Source organism: Callospermophilus lateralis, chromosome 3 (genome assembly GCF_048772815.1).
Source record: "Callospermophilus lateralis isolate mCalLat2 chromosome 3, mCalLat2.hap1, whole genome shotgun sequence".
Taxonomy (NCBI): domain Eukaryota; kingdom Metazoa; phylum Chordata; class Mammalia; order Rodentia; family Sciuridae; genus Callospermophilus; species Callospermophilus lateralis.
Window position 1 is genome coordinate 45209996 of NC_135307.1, and position 20466 is coordinate 45230461.

Consider the following 20466-nt stretch of genomic DNA (forward strand, 5'->3'; position numbering starts at 1 on the left):
CAAATAGGAAAGCCACAGTAGATTTTAGGGGGCAGACACTGAACAACACAAGAGAGTGCCAGGCTTAGAGTGGACATTTCCTGCTCCAAAGGAAACATGACTTATGTGTCACTTGTCACAAGTAGCATTATTAGAGTTCACCATGGGTCACCATGACATGACCTGGCTATCTGAGCACAGCATGAAGGAGAAGACAAGTGAAAAGAACTGCCTGGAACAACTTTAAGCCCTATTTATTTTTTAAATTTTATTTGTTCTTGTTAGTTATACATGAAAGTAGAATGTATTGTGTGTGTGTGTGTGTGTGTGTGTGTGTGTGTGGGTGGTGCTGGTGATAGACCCAGGGACTTGTGCATGTGAGGAAAGCACTCTACCAACTAATATCCCCAGCCCTTAAATCCTATTTTAGTGGTGAAAATAATGAGTTTCAAAAGATTATGAATAGTTTTAGCTCCGTTCATAGAGAAGAAGTTGCTTCCAAACTCTGCCTAAGGTTTCTACAGTATGCATAACACATGGGCCACCTCTAATTCAGTTCAATCTAGTATTTACAGTGGTCATATTGGAATTTGAACATGTCATTTAGAAAATTTGAATTATTAAGAGGACTGAAAAGTGAGTAAACTTCCAGAACTATTTGGGATATCTTCTGGGCATGAGGGAGGAGATAGAAAATAGGCCCATGGACAAAGAGAAGCATGGTTACATGTCTTTCCAAAATAACTAGGCAACTCAGTAGTCATATTTATAACCAATTAAAAGTACCATAAGGTCACTTGGTGAGTTGCATAAAAATTGACTATTAATTGAATAATAAAATATTTATATAGAAGTTGATTCAAACATATCATTGAAATCTAAATTCTCAGGCTGGGGTTGTAGCTCAGTGGTAGAGTGCTTGCCTAGTGTGTGTGAGGCACTGGGTTTGATCCTCAGCACCACATAAAATAAATAAATAAAATAAAATAAAGTTATTGTGTCCATCTATAAAAGTATATTTTTTTTAAAAATCTAAACTCTCCAGCTATCAGCTTTGTGATGGTAATTGTTCTAGCCTAATAGAGCTACCAAACAGAAATTAATAAAAACTATAAATTATTAAAACATGAAATTCATCAATACAGTTTTTAGAAGTAGTCTGTATATATGTGTGTGTGTGTATATGTATATATATATATATATATATATATATATATATAAAATAATATAAAATATTATTGGATCAATGGCATTTTGAGTAACTTGGTAGAACATACAGACCCCTGGCCTGAGAATCAACAGATGTAGGTTTTAGTCCTGGTTTTGCTGCTTGGTTTATATTTGACCTTAGGGAATTCACTTAGCCTGCCTTGGTCTGTTGAAAAAGAATAATAGTACCTCTTTTGAAACATCATAGAGTTATTATGAGGTTAAGGTTAAGATGTTATGAGTGAAAATGTTCTGTAAACTCTAAGTGACTGTGACTAGCCAATAATATGATCTTTATTGGATTATAACTGTAAAGTCTAGGATTTTAGCATTTCAGAAGAATTGGCTTAGCTTACATTTATCACCAGGAATTGATCTCTTCCTCATTTTGCTTCTGTTCTTGGAGCATTTATTTTTACGAAGAAAAAGTATTTTTAATAGAAGCCTTCAGAACACCCATTTCTGAAGAGAGCAAAGGCAGAATGTATGTTCATAAAGTAAGAGGAGGGAGATAGATGGACGTTCCACCGGGGCTCTGTCCCCACAGTAGAGTCTGTGAGTGGCCTCAGGGTAAAAGATTATATGCTCATCAGCAATAAATCAAGGTTGATGGGATTAGGCTGCACAAGGACCTGGAGAGCACCATAGACCTCACAGGGCTCCTTGTCATTGTTGCTTACGCTGCTTAATGTTAAAGTTTAGCTCCCTAGTGTCATTATTATCCAACCTTGAATTTGGTATTTTATTGATTAGTGATTGAAGCTTTATGTATCCCTCTTTGTACTTCACTTGGAATAAAGTAACCAATTATTAAAGTCTGTAATTAGTATTGTAAAGACTTTGGTTTCCTGGAGTTAGAAATGCTAAGACAGTCTCTTCAAAATCCAGATAAGCCAAACACACCTACTATATGGGAAGCTCACAGAACATTTTCTTTAGTTCCACTAGGGTGGCTTCTTGAAGTACCCCATTGTGTTCAAGGAATAATTAACCCCTATGAAGAATCTTACTGGTATAAATCTTTTAAAGGGAAATCCATATTAAGAGGTTTTTGAAGTAGAAGTGGGAGCTGAATGGTTTAGACTGCTCAGGTGGATCAAAATTGGAATTAAGAGTGGCAGGGATTATAGGTAGACTATGAGAAAGCTCTGAACTTGGAGGAATGTCAGAACTATATTTTAGCTGTGTAATTATAACCAAACATTTCACCTCTCTTCTCCTTCAGTTCCTTATATCTAGAACGGAGATAAACGTCCATTCAACCTGCCTCCAAGGCTATTGTAAGGATCAAAAGAAATTAAGTTAGAACCTCATGAGTCCTCATGCAACAGACAGATATAGAGTCATGCAAGTTGTCAGTCATCCCATAGTCTAGTGCCTGTGAGGGACACAGAGAAACAAAAGACACATTTTGTGCCTCTGAGGAGAAAATCAGAGACAGAGGCAAAGGCAGAGGCAGGAAGAGAACACTCCACGATAGTAGGTACCTAATGTTAACAAGGTGGGAGAAATAATAATAATAATTCAAGGGAAGAGGAAAGCTTTGGGCTGACGTGGCCAGAGGAGAAAATGATTTGATGAAGATATTAATGAATAGATATTATTTCCACCAATGGAAAGAGACAGAGGAAGAATTCCTGATCTGAAAGGTGATATGAGGAAAGAAATGGAGAAGGTAAATACAAGGCAGGTTCAGGAGACACTGTGCAAAGCATGTGGAGTCTAAAGAGGGAAGTCAAGGAAGGCAAGCCAAGTGGTGAAGTTTGGAGCTAAATTGTTGCAAGTCTTTCATGATCTGTGACAGCTAAGTTGTGTTACTTATGATATTCCAGAGTGGATCGAGATTCTTGAATAGCGAGAAAGGAATGATCATCCCTATTTCACCAGGGGAAACTGAGGCTCAGAGAGTTCACACGGTTGTTCCAAATTTACACAAGTACATGAGAGAGATCATATCACTCTTAGTCTGGCTTTCTTAGTGTAAAGCTATTTTAGGAAGATACACTTGGCAAGAAAATGTAGGATGGACCAGAGTGGGGGAAAAGAGAGAGAGGGAGAAAAAGAGAGAAAGAGGCCAGACTTGAGGTATAACTCGATAATAGAGTGTATGTTTAGCATGAACAAGGCCCAAGTTCAATCCTCAGCACCAAAAAGAAAAAAATAATGAGAGACTAGTTCAGAAGCTACTGACCAAGGTGTCCACATGTGGGATTTCAATAGTCTTGTGTTGGTGTCATGGATCTGAGAATGGATGCAATGTCAAGAGTAAGAGAGACAGCAAAGAAAGAGGAGGCCTCAGTGATTGACTAGATCTGGTAAGTGAGCGAGGTTCAAAAATGAGTCTAAGGACTGGAGTTGTGGCTCAGTGGTGGAGTGCTTGCCTCGCACATGTGAGGGTGCTGGTTTTGATCCTCAGCACCACATAAAAATAAAATAAAGGTATTATGTCCATTTACAACTAAAAATATATATGTTTAAAAAAAATTAGTCTGAGAAGCTAGGCATGGAGGCACACTCCTGTAATCCCAGTGACTCAGAAGGCCGAAACAGGAGGATCACAAGTTTGAGACCAGCCTCAGCAACTTAGCAAGACCCAGCCTTTTTTTTTTTTTTTCTTTTTCTTGGTACTGGGGATTGAACTCAGGGCACTCAACCACTGAGCCACATCCCCAGCCCTATTTTGTATTTTATTTAGAGACAGGATCTCACTGAGTTGCTCAGTGCCTCACTGTTGCTGAGGCTGGCTTTGAAGTCACTATCCTCCTGCTTCAGCCTCCTGAGCCTCTGGGATTATAAGCGTGCACCACTCAGCCTGGCTAAGACCTGTCTTAATTAAAAAAAAAAAATTTTTTAAAAGTGAGTCTAAGAGATGCAATACACTCAATAATTCTACCTTTGAACTCCTACAAAATGGAAGGGTTACCATAAAGAATGGTCCAAAGTTCAAGCCTGAGTAGTGAGCACTAGTTCTACTCACATTCATTCCTTACCTTTATCTAGACAGGGAATTGGCCATTCCTTGTATTCATCTTTCTATTATATCCCTGATCACATTCTGATTATGTATAGATAGACAGACTGTGTGCTTTCTATTACCTATGATAGCCCCAGCACCAGCACACAACAGTGCCTGAGAAAGGTGAAACATTGACTGGTTGGTTGGTTGATTGAGTGAATGAATGAATGCCCTCAGAGTTTTCTTCCTAATTCTCAAATGCAGTCAAATAATCCTTGCTTCAAAATTCTTCATCGGTCCCCCCCCCTTTTTTAATATTTATTTTTTAGTTGTAGTTGGACACAATACCTTTATTTTATTTATTTATTTTTATGTGGTGCTGAGGATCGAACCCAGGGCCTCCACGTGCTAGGCGAGCCCTCTACCGCTGAGCCACAACCCCAGCCCCAGTGGTTCCCTTTTGTCTATAAAATAATGTCATGTCATATGGCATTCACAGCCTTCCACAATCCAGCCAGTTTCATGTATCCCAGCATTTCCCCACCTACTCTACTCTGTCCTCTTTAGGCCTCTCAGTTCCTAAATACAGTTTCATGTCTCTGTGCTTTTGCTTATAATAGTTCTCCAAACCAAATGTCCATCAAACCCTACTTGCTCATAAAAATTCCACACAAATGCGGCCTCCTGCATGAGAGCCTTTCCATGGTGCCTGGTGAGACCAGTCCTCTTCTTTACTCCCCTTATTCAGGTCTTATTCAGGGTTTGACCTACATCCCCATCTGCCTGACAAGTGTGCCCCCATAGGGCCTAGCAGAGTGCTAGCTCCTAGGGAGGGTTCAAAGGGAAAATAAAGAAAAGTGGCAAAGGGACTATTTAGAAAGACAGAGATGAGCCTAATTTTCATGTTCTCTTATAAAATTTACCCTTTTCTTCAAATTACCCTCTGTGAAAAAATAAAAATCATTTAAACATTGCATATTTATACAAAGGAACTGCTTTTCTTTCTCTGCCCATTAAGATGCAGATAGTTTTACTTTAACATCCAAGGGTTTTTCTTACTCCTTACTCAGCGGAAAAATCGCACTCAAACAAAAGGAAGAAACTGACATATTTTGGATTGACAGATGTCAAGGGACACTACCATCTAATTTCCTTGTTGATTAATTTGAAGGTAATTTCCTGGTAACCCAGGCTTCCAAAAATGTATTTTAAATGGCATGTTGGTAAAAGAAAATTAATTTCTCTGCGTTAAACTTGCCAGCTTTTGAATTAATTGCATGAGCATAACAATCAATTAATAAATGTTAAGCAAACAAGGGAAAATCGGTCAATTAAAAAATGACAAAATTGATTCCAAGGGTAGATAAACCAAAAGATTGTCATAATGCTCATTTCTAAGTTTAGATAGCCTGCCTCTGTACAGCCTACCTCCCACTTTTCTACACAGCATTCAAGTTGCTGAAGCTTTATTATAATTTCTTATAAATAAATTACCGCCTAAGCCCTCCTCACTGCTTTATCAGGATTAAGGAAACTAAACATAAGCAGCAGTCCTCCAGCAGCTACCAGGAGAAGGTCATTGCTTCAGGAAGGTGTGCCACCCACAGTACTCTGCAGACTTATATTTAAAAGGGGAGCTTTTGCCAAGTGAGCCAATGTCCCCTAAATATTTTCCAGTGCATTCTTCCACGAGGAGGCTCTGTATGCTATCTTTCTTTCTCCTGGTCATACATTTAGATGTCTTCCAGAGACCAAGCAAGATGGGAAATGTCAGGGACAAGGGAGAGTGTTTGCCACCTTAGCACATTTAAATTAAACCTTTCACCCATACTTACACTGAGGGTTGAACATGAACTGGGATGCATGTATTTCCTCTCTTACTCTTCTGGATTTTGAAATGTGTTCCCACACTTGAAAACAGAAGTGCTTTGGAAATGAAGTTTAAGGAAAACATATGAAGAATAAAAATTGTCTAGTGAAAATCCCTTGCAGACCACACAGGCTCTACTGCTATGGGACATTGTTGTTGTTTGCCTGGTCTGCTCTGTTTATCTTTAGTCCTGACTCAGTGGCATCTTTTATCAGAAAAAGCATCCCTTCTACTCACAGTCTGAACTAAGAAAGAAAGAAAGAAAGAAAGAAAGAAAGAAAGAAAGAAGGAAGGAAGGAAGGAAGGAAGGAAGGAAGGAAGGAAGGAAGGAAGGAAGAAGGAAGGAAGGGAGGAAGGAAATCAATCAGAGGTTGTGGTATTTACATCATTTATGTCCTTATTTTGTCAAGGGCATTTACCAAAATGGATATGCATAAAACTTCTGGAACTATTCCATTTTAACATATAGAAGATCTCTAAATAAAGTTTGGAAAAAATATTGACACTAAAGGACATGTGAATTTCTGTGTCCAACTGAATCTTCATTCAAATGTCAAGTTTCTCAGTCATAATATAAACAAAACAAAACCCATTTTCAAAATATTTGGCCCTCTACCAGCCCTTCCCATTTCAGTAAGTGACACCCTCCATCCTGAGGCTCTGGACAAAAGTTCTGGCATATCCTTAAAAATCCTCTCTTTACTTCACCTCCCCACCACACACATGCACATTTATTTAATACATCACCAGCTCTGCCCTCTGTTAAATTCTGTCAACTCTACTTTCAGAGTTTATCCAAAGCCTAACTATGTAGCACTGTTTCCTCCTGAGCTACCATCTTCTCTCACCTGGATTTATGTGGGATGGGCCCCAAAGCAGCCATTTAAAAGCAGCCAGAAACATCTATCAGGTCATAGCATTCCTCTTTGTCCTTTTTATCACTGGATCCCGAGAGCCTAGGACATTACCTCACAATAGATTAATTGTGTAGTCTGGATGAGGTATATAAAATGACACGGAACATTTGGACATTTGAAAAGCATTATCTGACAATGTAGAGACCAGGAAAGAATAGGACAACCTGTCTCTGAATCTGAATAATTCACACCTGTCAATCAACTACTCACCTCATCCCTCCCTTCCAAGTATGGAAAAGGAGATATTGTGGATGAGTGGGTTTATTGCTTAAAATCCCCCTTTGGGGGTTATGTGTACCTAAACTAAAGTAGGAATTTAAAAATCGAGTGCTGCTTAAACAGTTGCATCCTCACTTGGCAGTCATAATAGCACAAGTTGCTTCAATAATCAGAAGAATCATTACTTATTTTGCTAAAGTCCCAGGGAAATAGCACAAGATGTGATATTTTGGCACTAATGAGGTTGTGCCCGAAGAAGTGTGATTTTAATTATGATAGATTTGGAGAATCCATTGCAGAACTACAGGAGAACAGCATGCTCTGCCCAGTTCCAGGGAAAGTACATTAATATCCCATGTTTTTGTTTTATTTAGTCTCTGCTGGCTGTGTGGAGAATCACCTAAGGTAATGGCAGGGCTACTAGGGACTACATCAAATAGAACCCGACAAAGAAACTTTATTTTCTCCTCCCATACTATGGATGGGGACTGCGCTACAGAGGAATATTTGTCTTGAGTTGTCTTACAAGCTTACAAGATTGATTTGCTTGGCCACTGACAGTTCTGATCCTGACACAACCTTTCCAGCAACTTCCATCCTTCAAAGGTTGAAAGTCACCACTTTAAAAGTCCACCGGCAGATAGAGGGAAAGGAGTTTCTGCAGAACTGCAGTTCATTCAAAAGACTGATCTGGGCTGGGTCTAAAAGCTCCTGGTGGAAGTCTGCATATGAGCAGTGTTGCTGATTACTTCATTAGAACCCTGTGCGCTTCAAGAGCCATATGCTTTCAAGTTTCTTTAAATGGTATTAGGGAAAAATATCCTCAAGGCATTATTTTTAAAGGGGACTTCAAACGTTCCCCAAGAAAAAAAAAGTGCTGCACGTTTGAACTCCAGGGGGTTGCAGGAGAAATCTTACTTAGCAAGACTGTGAAAACCGAGCCTTCTTTTCAGTTTCAGGGTAAAGAAAGTGTTGGTCGCAATCAGGGAGAAATTTGAAAAGTGGATGGAGAAAGATGCAGAAAATCTCCAAATCCTTGAATCCTTACCATAAAATAGCAAAGAAGATGACTTGAGGAAGGAAATTTAAAAAAAAAAATAGTTTTCATTTTTCTATTCAATGGAATCAGGAAAATTGAACACTCTCCCATGTCTCACAGAATGCAAAAGTCTATAAATTCTTCCCATTTCATCCCACACAGGAGACACATCTAAAATGATTCCCCACTCCCCACATGGGTTACAGGGATTCACACTTTAACATTTTAAAGACCTGGAAAGCAAGGCCACAGATAGGGGGAAGTGACCCCTTCAGAGTTTCCCTGCAGAAGTTCTGTTCCAGAGGTCAAATCAAAGAGACGCTTCTCCAAGTTCAAACCCTCCTCTTTTAAAATAGATCCCAACCTGATCTCATTTAATGCATTGATGTCTGGTTTCTTAGGCATTATGGTTGCAGTATTACATATCAAAAGGACTCTTGAGAAATTCTCTCGAATTGATAATTCTAATTTCTTATGTATAACTACTCTATATTCACTCAGAGGACAGCTACATTGTATGCTAAACCATGAATCGTAAAAATTGGTCCCTTTGTATGTAGGATTGTATTAAATTGAGATGCTCTCCTTTATTTCCCTGTTTGTTCCCACACTTGAGTTCCTGGTGTCAGTTTATATTTGGCTTCTTGAGCATATTAAAGTTGTTCTAGTGCTTATGATGTTTTTGCCAAGAGCACACTTGCAGCAATCTGCACTAAAACAGTCTTTGTGCCAATTACTTCAAAAAGTATTCTTTAAAATAAAAAGGGGAGGGGGACTCTTTTTTTACCTTTTTTTTTTTTTTTTTTTTTTTAGGGAACTTTCAGGTTATAGTGTGATGGCTTCCATTTTAATTTTTAAAGTCAGTCTACTCAAAATGATGACTTCTATATGGTCTGGACTGTGCATCTTTGTATTTTGAGGCTTTTGGTTTTTTTAAGCCTTCCCACAAAATGGAAATCCTGATAAAGACATACAAATAGTAGCAGGAATCAGTGTTATGGAGGAAACTGCTGTCGCTACTGACACTCCACCCTCATCTGTTTAAGCAGCTTTGGGAAGGAAACTGCTAGAAGCTTGTTAAAGAGTTTCCAAATGTGTGACTGTAAATGACTATCTTTAATCATGGCTGAATAAACCAAATGCAGCAAATGGGCTGGGGACACGCACAAAAATCACACGAGGGGGGTTTGAATTGCATATATGGAATGGATAATAACCCATGTCAGAGCCCTGGGGTCTTTTGAAGGTTAAAATCCTAGGTTTGATCAGTCACTTACAGATATAGATATAGATACACATATAGATATAGATGTAGATATAGATATAGACACATTTGAAAAAATAAGAGGAAAATGGAAGGAAATACATCCTCTGAAATGCTCTAATGAATGATAGAAAAAGTATTAGGAACGTGATCTTTTTTAGGTTTGATGAGTAAGGAGTTTTATGGCTACATTTGGGGAATATTGGAGTTAAAAAAATTTTTTTAAGGAATATATGACCCACTTGATAGCTTTAAATAATTTCAGTGATCAGAAATATAATTATAAGGGGTTGGGGTTGTGTCTCAGTGGTAGAGTGCTTGCCTAGCATGTGTGAGGCACTGGGTTTGATTCTCAGCACCACATTAAAAATAAAAATAAAGGATTACACACAACTAAATATATATGTATGTATGTATATATATATATATATATATATATATATATATATATATATATATATATATATAAATGCAAATATAATTATTATTTGCATTTTTCCTTCAAGGGGATGGCTAGTTTAAAAAAAAAATATTCCACTCAGGAGACAGCTAAACTGCCCCTCCCTGAGAACTGTTCTTGCCTTGATTCTGTACCTCTGAAACTGAGGAAGGGAGAGGTTGCTGGCTTCTATATGTCAAAGTTATTCCTAAAGAGTTTCATTTATTATACAAATACGATCATAGCATACTTTGGACTGCAGGAGGGGGTGAAGGAGGCTGCCTGAATGCAGTACTGCCTAGCATTTTCTGTCAGCACCAGAATGCTCTCTAGACCCACCGTCTTCATAAAAAAGAGCGTCCAGCCCATGGCGCTGTCTTTGGACATTTGTTGCATTTTTTATAGTTTAGAGTGTCTGTACAAAATTCTGCTAGCAAACTCAAGAGAAACAAAAGCAGAGGGACTAACTTATAACAAAACTGATTGTTAAACTCAAGAAATTTAAGTAAAACACACAAAGATGTTATGCAAGGATGAGAAATATTTCCTTGCATGTATATATTTCCAAACATATCATATATCTTTCCTTATAAGAGCCCATGGGTTCCTAGGAAATTATACCAAAATACTGTAGTATTTCTTCCTGGGAAGAAAGCATAGGAGGTGGGAGATGGGAGTAGGGAGCCAGTTTTTATTCCTTGCCTGGCATGGGGCTAGTTCTGAATCTTCTTTGTTTCCCCGAGTTGTTAGCAAATACAATCGCAGTCTGTTATATCGAGAACTGCCTCCCTACCCTCAAGACAGTGGCACTAAGCCACAAGGGGCCTCGGAGGGCCTTGAGGGGTGATACCCCCTCCTTCACATCAAATGATAGAGGAATAAAAAAAGTTGCCCTCTACGGTGGTACAATGGTCCTCTGTCCTTCTCTAGGAGACTTTAATAAAGTAACTGAATCAAACGAAATTTGATCAGATGTGTATAGTTCAGCCTTCTTGCTTTGCCCCTTAACAATTTATCGAGGTGTTTCTACCATGGTCCTGTATTATTAAATGATATTTGAAGTGTTCCACTCTCAGAGAAAATGTGGTTTATATCCTTGGCATACATTTACATAATCTCGTTAAGGAGATCTCAGCAGCTTAGTTAAACTATCCCAATAAAAAATCTTATCTTTAGTAGAAGAAAGACTACTTTCTCCAGAGGGAACAGGAAGCAAATATGGGGTCTGGGCCCATTTTGAGAAACTAAAACTATAATTGTAGTTATATTTTTTAATGTTATGTGTTTGAAGTTTGTTAAAAGAGATGGATGAGAAGTAATTGTTATGTTAGGAGGATGCAGTCATGTAAGAAGAGAATGCTGTGTCTAATGTATATTAAACATGGGTTTTAAAAATAATTTTTTATCTGTTGCCTTAGAAAATATTTCTGCATCGAAAAAATAAATAAATAAAGTAAGGGTGATGAATTACCAGCAATCTCTCAGCTCCCCACTGGAGCCATCAAATTAAGGGTTAACCTCCCAGGATCCCCTGAATTAATCAGGAGCTGAGCCAGAGGCAGGCCCGGCGAGGGGGAGGGGATTGGCAGAGTGCAGCCTCCCCCAGGAGGCTCCCAGCACAACAGTGCAGCCCACTATGGTGTGGCCACTGAGAGAACGCAAACCTTCTCACAAAGAAAGGAACAGGCACCGGAAACATGCCCGGATCCTACAGTAGCCCAGGCCTCCTGCTTATCATGCACCACTCCTCCATTTTCCAAAAACCCAAAGGCAACCAGTTATATTCCACAGAGTAGAACACTATTTTCAGTACAGATTTAATTGTAAATATATGTTCATCTTCCTTTTCCTGTTTGGAAGGCAGTCTGTGATGTGCCTCTGGGTGGTCTTTATTAAGATCTCTAGATTCATTCAACTGCCCTGCAGAGAGAAGTTGCAGCTGAGTAGTCGATATGACCTGCCAACCCCTGCCATTCAGAGCACTTGGATGGTCTGGTAGAATCTAGATTCCCAGGCCCAACCTAAATTTAGAGAATATGAAGTTGTGCAGATGGGGCCTGGGAATCCACATTCTTTATAAACTTTCCACGTGATTTTTGTGTACATCCTGATTTAAGAACCATTAGAACCCTGGAGGTTGATTTTGTTTATCTCTGTTTAAAAGAAGTCCCTGAAATCAACACTAGGTGGTTCATGCTTTCCATTCAAAGAATGGAATACATTTTCCCTCTTGCACCAGGCCTGTTAGCCATTGTAGGTGTTTGCATACTGACCCAATTAAGTGGACTTCGTCTGTAAGAGTAGGAATGCCCAGGTTCACGCACAAGCTTGTGCCTGTTTTCCTTCAGGATCTCAGTACTTCAGTGAGAGCAGAGAAATTAGCCTGGTTTCCTTCCTTTTCCTCTGCCTTCCTCATTCTGGAAAGCCCTTTTGTACTGCTTCAATTTTGTCTGTTTCCTGATTCAACTGTCGTGAGCCTTTAGGAATCAGACCAAGCATCAAAGAGTGTGCCCCATGACATTGCTCTCCTGTCTATTTCATTTCCATTCAAACCAAATGGAAGATCATGGGGTCCCTAAGAACTAACACTTCCTATGTAATTATAGCCCTGTTATCCAACAAGATAGGTTTCTGTCAGGATTCTTCTTTCTTAACTTTTGCCAGAACTCTCCCTGGTACCCAGTCTCATCTCCTCTCTTCTCTACCACCAAAGCTACCCTTAAGATGAGCCCACCCAAAACTCTGACACTCTCAGTAATTCTTACTGGTCTTGTATCCTTAAGAGCTGAATCTTACCCCCATACTGCCTGTCCAGTATTGAAGATCTCTGATCTTAATAAGGAAATTCTTTGCATCAAACTCCCAGAAAGAATCTCACATATATTTGCTTCCTGAGTTCATAGCTATTAGGTGATGACCACCTCTGAGGACCACCTCTCTTGCTGCAACCCCTTGGCCTTGGAGGAGGTCTACCTCATCACCCACTCCCTGTCAGCATCTCGTTGCCTCCTGAATCTTGCCTCCCTCAGTCTCAGCTTTGCCTTGAGAAGCCAATTTTCCCATTCTCTCTTTTTCTTAGCCCCTGTTGTTAAAGTCCCATTGTGATGATGATGAAGCCTACAGTTTTCCTTCTAAAGTCAACTTCCAGAACTAAAGTCTGAGCTCAAGGAAAAGAAAGGGAAATGATATTCTGCTATTCTTCTGCCTCTCCAAGGGAGGTCACAGGCCCTGTCCTCAGGGATGCTTGCTTCTGTGGACAAGTACATGTTTCAGCTGAGGTTTAGGGTTCTTGTTTATTTGTTTGTTTGTTTGTTTTCAGATTTTGTACAAAGACCTAAGTGGAAAGAGTCAGACAGAGATAGCTAAAAGACCTATTAGAAAAGAGTCTCCAACCGATGAATATGGTCTAAATTCTAGAAAACATACTCTCTGAGAATCAGAATGAAATAATAGATATAAGGTTGATAGTCTCATGCTGATTTAGATCACGTTGTTATGCTGCAGGCTAGATGTTTGGGTTCATAAGACCCATCTAAGCCCTTATCTTTCAACAGGTTTAGGGCCACCTTAAAACTCTTCTAAATAATTAGCTGACTCTTCCATGTGAGCTAGAGATTGAATGATCTGTATGCTAAACCAGACTTCTTCAGGGGGAAAAAAGAAAAGAGACCAGAGTGCCAGGAGGAAGGTTAATTTTTAAGGTAAATTTGTATTCCCTTAAAGGACAAGTGAAAAATCTCTGAAGATAGATATTCTAAACCCAGGGATTCTGTAGTTTTTTTTTTTTTTTTTTTTTTTTTTTTTTTGAGCCTACAGCCCTTTCTGTTCCCCTAGTCGTCTAACCTTATTCTGTGCTTGACATTATATGTGGAAAATAATGCACATAATACTTGGCACTGCCTTTTGATAACAAAAACGTTTCCTATTAGTAGAACTGAGATTTATTCCTAAAAGAGAGGAGAATAGCTTCCAGATGTACTCTTCCATCATGGGCCTTCTCTCCTTAAGTATTGACAGAGGGGAGGTTGTATCAAGGTCTTTGTGATGGGCTTGTTTATAATGAGAAGATACTGGGGGAGCACACCTAAGTGTGTATCACCAACAGGCACATGAAAGGAGCATATGGCAGGAAGAGAAATAGATATTTGTCCAAGCGGCATGGCTTGTTAACACTCCCACACTCGTCCTTAACTGTGCAGACATGCAATCACAGCACCACATACAGCTCCTTGCTGGATCAGACAAAACTAAGTCAAACCATGATTTTTTTTTTTTTTTTTTTATTATGAGACAATCAAATCATGCTAATTTGGACACCTTTTTTTTTTTCCTCAAATATGGTGGGATTTCAACCCAGAAATTCTTCACATCCTGTTTCATGATGCTGGCATCCAGACAGTTGCTGTGTAAGGAATTTAGAAAAATATGAGCTTTAGCATTTTTGTACATCTCTTTATGATAAGACAAGAACACTGAAAGGAAGTGTGCCGATTGAGCTCTTATATAAAGTTGAGCTCAGGAGCAAAGAATGTCTTAGTTCAGAAAGCTCTTTTGAAGAATATCTATAGATTAGCCTTAACTCCAAACCAAGATGAACCTTTAGAACACAGAGGCAGTTTTTACCTAGCTTTGACCAAAACCAAAGCATGGTTCCAACTCAGAATGCATAAAATCCCCATGAATGAATTCTTAAAATAAACTGCATTTGTCAACTGGCAACTGTACTCTGAAACCTCTGCCCCACCACAGGGGTATAAAAATAGAGGAGGAAAATGCTACAACACAGTTAAAGCCCCTCCATTGAGCATTTGGTTATATAATACTCTAGAAGCTATCATCACCTATTTCTTTTCCACCACTTTGTATCTAAAGAAATATTACCCTGGCCAACCTAGATGACCAGACCAGGACTGAAATCAGAAGTCCTGTTTCTCAATTCAGTGGTGTTGCTGTCCTCCAATATTTCTTTCATTTTAAAGCAGCTGTGTTATTTTTATAGTTTCATGACTCTTGACTTAGTATTAGAATTTAGGCTTATATATTTGTATTCACAATCATTTCCCATCCACCTACAAAACTTTAAAAGGAAGCCATGCCCATTTATTGGGATGTTACCACTAGGATTGGCAATGGTATGACAAGCTTGGCATTTGTGTTAGAATGTAACAGTAGATGAAGAAAGAAGACCCCCCCCCGTGGCTAGGGATATAGCTCAGGATAGAGAACTTGCCTAGCAGGCAGGAAGTTCTGGGTCAGATCCCCAGCATGGAAAAAGAAAATCAAGACCCTCCCCACCCCACTCCCCCAGTGAATGCCTGAAACTTCAAGTAGTACCAAATCCTGTATGTGCTATTTTTTTTTCCTATACATACATACCTATTAGAAAGTTTGATTTATCTATCAGGCACAGCAAAAGATCAACAACAAAATAGAACAATTGTAACATTACATTATAATAAAAATTATGTGAATACAATATCTCTCTCTCTCTCTCTCTCTCTCTCTCTCTCTCTCTCTCTCTCTCTCTCTCTCTCTCTCTCCCCACCTTATTGTACTATACTATATTTTCTGACCATGGTTATCTGAAACTACACAAAAACAAAACCACAAGTAAAGAGAGGACTACTGCGGTTGTTACAGAGCAAGAGAACCTCAACTTAAAGAAAAACAAACAAACAACAACAACAAAAAGAACCCATAAATTGCCTTAGGTTTCAGGTACTCAAAGGGACAAAAAAAAAAAAAAAAATGCCTTTGGCAGTTTTTCTTGTCTGTTTTTCTCCACTGAGAATTTCATTGCATTTCTTGATTTTAACTATCACCTCCAGAAAAGAAAAGGGGGGAAAAAAAACTTTCAAAAGTATAGCTTCTGCTATCATCTCTTTAGTGCCCAATCCTTGTTTTCAACTACTCCATGGACATCCTCTCCAGGATGTCCCTAGGCTGGTCACTCTCCATGGGAAATCATCTTAGACCCCACCCTGGTCAACAGTTCCTTCATTCCCAATTACCATTTAATCTACTGTCATATCATACTATGACACAGGCTCAAAAATCATGGAGCTGTCTCTCTTCACTGTCCCACTGCCAATTTCTGTGGATTGAACCTGCCATTTTGGGCCCATCTCTGTCTCCTCTACTGCTGTCACCAGCTGAAATGCTATTGTTTCCTCTGTTCTAGGTCTTCAATCTGAAAACCCTTTCCCCATTCTATGATTTGATCTTATGTCAACAATATAATGCCAGTTTCACATAGCCTTCCTGATCCATTCAGCTGAAAGTATTTTCTTCCTAGTCCAAACACATGAAGATGTCAGGAAAATCTTATTCTATAGCTTGTTTATGGAACATACTTATTAGTTAATAAAATAGTCTTTGTTGAGTATGTACTATGTGTCAGACATATACCTAGGCACCTTATATACCTTTTCATTTTATCCTCTCAGCAGCCCTGTAAGACCTGGGAAAAAAATTTTTAAAAATATTTTTTTTAGTTTTCAATGGGCCTTTATTTATTGATTGATATGTGGTGCCGAGAATCGAACCCAGTGCCTCACACATGCTAGGCAACCACTCTGCCACTGAGCCACAACCCCAGCCCAGAAAAATTTTTTATATATGCAAATATTGATGCCAATATTCCACTCCCTGGGATCTTAATTTAATTGATCTCAGGTATAATCTAGGGTGATACCTAGGTGTAGTCAAGGTTGAGAACCACAGATGTAACTCCAAAGCCATCAGCCAAGTGTTCTCAAACAATATGCATCACCTCTAAAGCTTTAAAACACAAATAAATGCTGAATTCCAGTGCTATCAATTAGAATCTCTGGGGATAGAGTCTGAGAATCCACATGTTAACAAAGCTTTATAAGGGACTGTCACATAGCCTGGATTGAGAACCACTTTCTTGATCAGACACTGCACCACCTCCCTCTTAGGACTATGTTACAAGAAATTACAACTGTCTTGCCCTGCTGTAGAGTCTGAACTCTTTGAAGACAGATTTATATTTTATTCACCTTGGTCAGCACTCCAGCATCCACCAAGATCTCTTACACATGAAGCATTTTAGATACTAAAGAACCAAGAACATATCTTTTGTTAACCTTATTAAGAAAACAAAGAACATCTTTGCAGAGTACTATTGGCCCTCCTTATCCATGGGTCCCCCATCCAGGATTCAGATGGAAAATGTTCCGGGGGTGGGAGGGTGGGGGAACTGCATCTATACTGAACATGTACATTTTTTCTTGTTATTTTTTCCTAAACAATATAACAGAACAACTATTTTCATGACATTTACATTGTAGTGTGTATTATTACAAGTAATGGAGAGATGGTTTAAAGTCTATGAGTGCACTCACATGCAAATACTGCACTATTTTATAAAAGGGAGTGGAGCATTGTGGGTCTTGGTATCCATAGGCAGTCCTGGAACCAGTCCTCACATATGCTTTTTAATCTCTCATATACTGACCTGAAAACTAAGCAAGTCATCTTAGCTCTCAGATCATCACAGCCACCTGGCTATTAAGTGCCAGGATTAGGATTCAAACCCAGATTCTCCTGATAATACTCTTTCTTCTACTTACCAAGCCTTAAAAGCAACTACAGAATGAAAAATTCAGCTATGTGCATATTTGGATACATGCTGCCACATATGTTTCTAAAATTTGATCATAACCTGTCACATGAGGAAAAGGGCTCTGTTGGCACTATGAAATCCATTTGGGAAAAAAAAAAACATGTTAGTTTAAACCTAAAAATTAATTGTGGAATTCAACAGATTTCCCTTTCTTTTCTTTGTTCCCATCCTCCCTTACCCCCTAACACAGTCAGACACTCTTCTTTCATTGTTTTTTGACATTTTTAAACAACTGTCTAGTTACTGCATTGGAAATTTCTTGAGGTTTTTGTTTTGTTTCTTCTTAGTTTGTGCTGTTTCTCGGACTTTTCAAATAACCTGAGCTTCTGGTAATAAATGAAATATTTTTGAAGATTCCTAGTACCAGTTACCTAAAGTAATAAATTGGTATCTGATATATATTTCTGTTTCATTCGATATGAATAAGCACATAAATGCATACAGGTATGAAGTCATGATGATTTTTCAAATAAGACATGGAAACCTGAGTTCCAGTTCATTTGCCATTTCCAAGCTATGAGACTTTGGACAGGGAATGAACTTTCCAGAACCTCTTTCCTCACCTACAAAATGAAAATAAAGGGACTGAGCACGCCTATAATCTCAGCAGTTTGGGAGACCGAGGCAGGAGGTGGAGAGTTCAAAGCCAGCCTCAGCAACAGCGAGGCACTAAGCAACTCAGTGAGACCCTGTATCTAAATAAAATACAAAATAGGGCTGGGGATGTGGCTCAGTGGTTGAGTGCCCTTGACATCAATCCGTGGTACCCCTTGCCCCCTAAAAAAGAGAGGGACAGACCCTCTCAGATTTTCTTCCAAATAGGAAATGTTATAATCCTTTAAAATAATAAGGCATTTATTATTAGGTCTTCAGCCAATACTATATTAATATTTGTCCCTTTTTGCTTGATATCTTTAAAGGCAAACAGAGGCATTGTTTATTTTTTTATTGATTTTATTTTTTTAAATACACGACAGTGGAATGCATTACAATTCTTATTACACATATAGAGCACAATTTTTATATCTTTGTATATAAAATATGTTCACGCCAAATCATGCCTTTATACATGTACTTTTTTTGCATTACAATTCTTATTACACATATATACCATAATTTTTCAAATCTCTGTTTGTATATAAAGTAGGTTGACACCCAATTCGAGTCTTCATACATGTACTTTGGATAATGATGTCCATCATCCTTGCTAATCCCCTGCCCCCTCCCTTTCCCTCCCACCCTTCTTCCCTATCTAGAATTTATCTATTCCTCCCATGCTCCCCTCCTTACCCCACTATGAGTCAGCCTCCTTATATCAAAGAAAACATTTGGCATTTGGTTTTTTGGGATTGGCTAACTTCACTTAGCATTATCTTCTCCAAGGCCATCCATATACCTGCAAATGCCATGATTTTATTCTCTTCTACTGCTGAGTAATATTCCATTGTGTATATATGCCACATGTTTTTATCCATTCATCCACTGAAGGGCATCTAGGTTGGCTCCACAGTTTAGCTATTGTGAATTGTGCTGCTGTAAACATTGATGTGGCTGTGGAGGCATTGCTTAAAAATCATAGAATTCTTTACGGTTTATAGTGTTCACTGCCATTATCTCCTGTGATTTTCATTACATAACTACAGAACAGTCAATATTATCCCCATTTCACAGAAAAGGAAATTGAGACACAGAGGGGCTCCCAGGGTAACAGAATCATAAACTTACAAGTTTAGACCCCTAGTGGACCCCACTTTGACCCCCTCCAATACCACAATAGCCACAGGCAAAGTGGGAGCACAGAGGTTGGGCAAACCTGACCAGCCAACAGCTCCCCTACGTTTGCCTTCCCCAAATGTGTTCCAGCCCAGCCACCTTTAAATTGCTTTGGAATAGAATACCAAGTGGGGATTTATTTAGCATATCATTTCTGGGTGTGTGTTTTCCTGAGCATTTATAGATCTGTGTGTTTCCAAGAAGCTGAGTTTTCCTGATAAAACAAGACAGATCATGATAAATGAGCAGCTATGTAAGCCTAGCTGGGAGGAGGACCAGGACGGCAACACCCCTCCTGTGAAGTTAATCCCGTTTCTTTTAGCTATTTCTTTATTAGTTAATGAGGTCTTGCAAAAATGTGTGTCTGTGATGGTGTTTTAGCATCCTTGCCTCTAGGAACGTTTTCAAATATTCATAAAGTAGCTCATCTGACCAAAGCGTAAAGCAAAGGTGCATTAAGTATGAATTCAGTCAACTTCAAATGTGGGTGGTCGAAAAGCTGCTGCTGAAATAACCTAAATAATCCTCCTTGTTGGTGTTTCCAGATTCACAGCTCTGGGCGCAAATGTGAAGGGTGACAGGGAAGAGGTATTATTTAGAACAGCTAGGACTCTGAAGGGCAGCCCTGTACGCTTTGATCCTGCTTCCTGACTGACAGTAGTGTGGCTTGCTTTTGGAAAACAGAATAACTTAAGAGAAACAAAAATAAAATGAGAAAGGAATTGCCAGTGGAGCCTCTGGGAAGGAGAGCAGACTCTAGAGCATATTGTTCCTGGGAGGCGAGGCAAGAGAAACCTCCTTCCCATTTTGGTTCCTTATGGCATAGAGGGAAAAGAAGAAATTCGATAGATGGTTTGGTGCTCAGTGATGCATTTGGGGAGCAAAGCAAATGTGGAAACTTAGCTTCTAAACTGAGCTCCATGGTACAGTGAACCACGGCAATTACCTCTATGACCTGGTTTTGGAGGACTCGCATAGTAGCAGGGTCCTCAGGACATAGCTAGAGTTTCTCTTTCTCTCTCTCTCTCTCTCTCTCTCTCTCTCTCTCTCTCTCACACACACACACACACACACACACACACACACCCTCCAAGACTACACACATGCACTCCACTCATTATCTCAAAGTATAGACACACAAATTCTTCCTATT

At 39.1% G+C, this 20466-nt stretch overlaps 1 protein-coding gene across 6 annotated transcripts in view; it reads left to right on the forward strand.

The window, feature by feature from the left end:
* The window catches only part of Npas3 (neuronal PAS domain protein 3), an 834969-nt gene that overhangs the window by 789226 nt on the left and 25277 nt on the right, over nt 1-20466 (forward strand). The window lies entirely within an intron of this gene.